Source organism: Orbicella franksi, chromosome 14 (genome assembly GCF_964199315.1).
Source record: "Orbicella franksi chromosome 14, jaOrbFran1.1, whole genome shotgun sequence".
NCBI classification, from domain to species: domain Eukaryota; kingdom Metazoa; phylum Cnidaria; class Anthozoa; order Scleractinia; family Merulinidae; genus Orbicella; species Orbicella franksi.
The window spans coordinates 20,371,081-20,376,080 of NC_138158.1; the positions used below are offsets into that span (position 1 = coordinate 20,371,081).

The window sequence follows — 5,000 nt, forward strand, 5'->3', positions numbered from 1 at the left end:
GGCGTTAGACGAATTATTCAGTGAATTAAATGAGATTAAAATGAGAATGGACTTGGTAGAGACGAGTTTCGATCTGGAAGACACTATAGAGCATTCAAAAATTTATATTATCGAGGAAGGTAAGTTATTTAAAATGTTCATAATGATATGAAAAATCTTAAATGAATAATTACTTAGCCACTGTATATTATCAATTTTTCGTTATTGCTGGACTTACCGAGGTCTAAATAAGCAAAACCAACGTAAATCAGCTTTTCTCTCTAAATATAACTGGCTGACTTACTGACTGGCAAACAGACAGACAGAGGCAGGCAGACAGGGACAGACAGACAGACAGACTGACTGACTGGCTGAATGACTGATTGACTGATTGACTGTCTGACAGAACTGAGATTGACAAATAGTCAGTCTGACAATGTGACTGAAAAACGGTCTGCCTGCCATACTGACTGACTCACTAACTGAATGACAGACAGGACAGACTGACTGACTGTCTTCCTGCCTGCTACCTGCCTGTCTGACTGACTGACTAAATTACTGACTGACTGAATTACTGACTGACTAACTGACTGACTGACTAAATGACTAAATGACTGACTAACTAACTGACTGACTGACTGACTAATCGACAGACCGACTGAAATCAGTTTAAACATATTTGTATCATTAGCACAACTTCTAAATGACTAATTTATCATTACACACTGTCCATTGAGAAACCATAGCCTCTGACCGACATTAGCTATTTGAGTACGCCAAGGCGACGCTATGTCCAGATCAAGTCTTTCTGACTTTCAGTTCTAGTGCTACACTAAATTGTCATCAGCTATTATTTTAATTCAGTCTGTCTTACCCCGTAGATGATGATGAGATATGGAGCAGAATCAGTGCTAAGGAAGGAAACACTCGGCCAATCAAACTTAAGACTGAAATCCACTCTTCCACGGTACATGTACAAAGTAAGGTTTGATTTGCCGGGTTCACCTGCTCGGAAGGCTCGGAAGATCAGAGACTTCCGATGATAGCACAGAGCGTTTCAAATCAACTGTCCAGATACTTCAAGACAGGATTAATAGTCTTCAGGGTTTTCTAAAGGAGCGAAAGACACGTTTAGCATCAGCAAGGAGACGCACAAAGATTAGTTCAGAGCTGGTGAATTCGGCAGACTACACGATTCAGCAATGCATGAGAGAGTTACAAAGAGTTTGAGATGCGCGCTGTGGAAACCTTAGTACAAAGACTACATCTGGAGTTAGAAGCGATGAGGACGATCTCAAACAAGAAAAGTCCTAAAGCGTGAATTACACGATGCGAAGAATGCAAAAGATGGTTAAAGGAAAGAGATAAGTTTTGGGGATTAGAGTCGGATTCGGAAGAAGAAGACATTAAAGAGTTTAATAAACACGTGAGAAGCCGGAGCTTACGGCGAGATTCAAGACCTTTTGAAGCTACAGGAGGGAGGGTAGTTGGTACGTCTTCGGGATCATATAGACACAAAGATGTCAGAAGAATAGCTGGTCGTGGTACATGGACAACACCAGCTTATGTTCCTCTATGGGCAGCACGTGGGAATAATACCGTACTAGACAAAGGGCGGTTTGGTCCTAAGCAAGGTAATAATAGATATTTGTTTACCTGTTTTCAGTTAGGGAAAAAATTGTTCACAAACTCGAAAAGTTTCGGATTCTATTTATTCTTGCCTACAGTCAAACCTGTATATAACGGCCCTGTATAAAGCGGTCACCCTGTGTATAACGGTCACTGAACAACTTGCCAAAACTCATCCCTTATATTTACTGTTAAGTTGACCTGCATATAGCGGTCACCTGTATATAACGGGCGCGGTCACCCTTTAGACTTCCGGAATCGACAATTTCATTATCTTTAACCTGTATATAACGGTCACGAAATTGGGTAACGATTAACGAATAATTTCAAGCGTTATTCATCAGCTCGTTAAATAGCAGCCACCAAGGCAGGGGTCGCACAAAAATACAAATATTAGTACTAAATACAATTACTAGTACATGACCATGAAGAACTTTCTTTCACACTGAGTAAAGTTAATGACATACTACATGAAATCAAGCTTCGAGCTCCGAAAAATCAGAAAACTATTACCGATTTTTTTTCTTCTTGAAATCCATATTGTTACGTTAAAAGCTTTTCCTACATGGAAACTTAGATCCAAGTATACTACATCCCTTTTAAAGTACACCATGCATGGACATTTTGTAGGCCTTTTTATGTGTTTATTACGTTGCTGTTACTCGTTATTGTCAATGAAACGTAAATTGAGTGATTATTTGCAAATAAAAATACTGTTTATTGACTTCACGGGGAGTTTAAAGGAAACTTGTGTATAGCGGTCACCCGGTATATAACGGTCACCTGGCCATTTCCTAAGGGTGACCGTTATATACAGGTTTGACTGTAACAGTACGCGCATTATGACTGGTCAATTTTATCGACGTCATCACTCTTAAGAGCCAGCCGTTCAACATGCCTGACTTTATTTCCTGCATGATCCTTCTCCAGGGATCTCTCGAGAAATGTAAAAAAAACACCTTATTCACCTTGTTTACCTTGTTTTCCTGGTTGAGTCGTAAGATACAGGCGCTCTTTGTCTCCGCCGACTTATGATCAGCGAGCTTCGAGTTTGGTACAGTAGCGTAAATCGGCACGGGAGACTGACGCTAACACAATCCTATTTGAAACAACGCAGCGAGCCGACCAGTGTGGAGCCAGGAAGTTGACGTCATCTGCGCGCATTTGTTTCTAGGAGGCGAAAACTTACGGTACCTTTAAATAAAATGGAACCTCGAAATGAACTGACTGACCAGTTTTCTTGATCAAAATAAAGGCGCGTAATTCACAGAAGGCATAGGACGATATGCGAAAGTAAAACAACAGTACTCTTGGATTTTAAGTTATCGATTGGACAATAACAACATCAATTTGTCAAACTCTTCTTTTTTTAAGTCACATTAAATTTTCTTCCGCTTTCATCTCTGCAGGAATTTTACAGAAATTTTGGACTCGCCTAACAAGACACCACCACTATACAAGTTAGGTGAAACTTTTAGAACTGAATGTACAACGCAAATTAGAACTGAATAGCTATGGATATTTGTTACTGTTTTGCACTGACTTACATAAAGTGAACTCTTAAGATGTCATTTGCAGTTGTCGTTGATTGTGTTGGGTCCTTGATCCCTCTAATAGCTGGTTTTCACGTGACGTCACTAAAATTCAAACAACGAAACTATTGATCTTCCTGAGATTTTACTTTAATGATGTATAAGAGCAGCTGAAAACTAATATTCATACAAATTTGCGCTCCGAATGGGTTCTTGGTTTTGTGATACACTACGCTCGAATTTCTAAGCTTTTGCGTGACGCGGCATTTACATGACGGCCTAGAGAGCTGTCATGATGGTTAAAAAAGTGACTTATTTTGGGGGAACTTGGCTATCTGAATAGTTCATGTCTGAGAAAAAGTATTATTTTAATGTTTTAGAGTTTCTCGAGGGATAAATTCACGCTTTTGTAGCAAAACTCAGTGACAGATGTTTCTGGTGGTTTCCGGCCGCCATGTTGGTGCCCATACGGATGGGCACCAGCATGGCGTCTCCATACAAATCTCTGTAAATTTGGGTAAAAAATTTCTTCGCATATCTCACATAAGAAAAATTGCTGTGACCAGAATTTTGGCGAGAGTCTTTGCATATTTACCTTCTTTTATTTCCCAGATTCTGGACTTTATCTATTGACCGGTTTTGTTTTTTATTTTGATCTATTTTGAATTGCGTGACACTGAAAACCAGCAATAGATTAAGTTAACAAAAAAGTGCTTAAAGGTATTTTCAGAGACGTCTCTAAAATTAAAAATACCTTTAAGCACTTTTTGTAAACTTAATCTAATGCAATTCAATTCAAAGTGCTACACAGCAACAATTTGTAGAAATGTAGAACTACTCTGTAGAAAAGTCATCATTAAACCATTATTATTATTATTATTATTATTAATTTGTTTTTATTCCTTGATCTTTCTATTTTATTGATCAAGGCTAGAGAATCTTGTTAATTAGCTAATCTCGGCTTTAAACCGAGGGACTGTTGTTGGCAATCCAAACGCGGAATCAAACGTTATACAGCCGAAACGGAGACGAGAGAGCACGGGAGATGGCGTAGTCTCGACTCCAGATAAACCTGTTCAAGGCTCTCGGTCACTACTCCAGATGCGTGCTGTCATCATGTGCTACGGAACAAATGCTTGAGCAATCTCTAAGCTCTCCATAAGAAGATTGCCATGGGAAAAAATTCTTTTTACGCTCCTACTATCTTTTTGTTAGTTGCGGGGAAAAAAATAAGTATAATTAAATATAATGTCATCGCGTCAATGATAAGACCGCCAGAAAAGTTGCCTGATCACGATAGTTTTGTACGCAGCCACGCAGCTCGTTTATTGGGACTGGGGGCAATACGCGTTAGGTCGTGCCACGCGCGCGATGAACTCGATAAATCTCACGGAACGTGACACAAGGCAACGGCCGTTACGCGTTCGATAAAATGCGTTTTTGCAATCGCCCACTCTTAGCCCATTTGATCTTCTTACCCAAGGACAATAGAGCGCGGTTTACACCGTTCCGTCGGTCACAAACGCGATGATGACGAAGACAAAGACTTTCTGCGTGAGGCTACGAAAGCGAATAAATTATGGAACTTGAGTTTTTTCCAGAACCACGCGTTGCCGATGTAATTTAGTAGGCCCAGAGTATCATGTAGCCTTTGTCACAGCCGACCTCTCCTAACGAAAAATCGGAGAGAGCGTTTGTCCGTTGAGCGAGACCGTAAATAACCCGCGAGGAAAAAATGGCCGCGTGAAATCCTGAAGGTGAGACGCGCGTGCTTCTCGCCGGCAGGAATTCGCGCGGCCATTTTTTTTCTCCCGGTTTTCTTTCGGGTCACGCACAAACGGACTAAGCGGAGCAGGGACT

At 40.4% G+C, this 5,000-nt stretch overlaps 2 pseudogenes across 1 annotated transcript; one reads left to right on the forward strand and one right to left on the reverse strand.

Annotated features, from left to right (window-relative positions):
* The first annotated feature begins 222 nt into the window (after nucleotides 1-222).
* Nucleotides 223-3,829, forward strand: LOC145468897 (uncharacterized; annotated as a pseudogene). Its single transcript, XR_014042247.1, has 2 exons — nucleotides 223-1,613; nucleotides 3,018-3,829. The product of XR_014042247.1 is annotated as an uncharacterized LOC145468897 (transcript).
* Nucleotides 3,830-4,752: 923 nt separating this feature from the next.
* LOC145468913 (histone H2B.1 pseudogene) overlaps nucleotides 4,753-5,000 on the reverse strand; it is an 858-nt pseudogene continuing 610 nt past the window's right edge.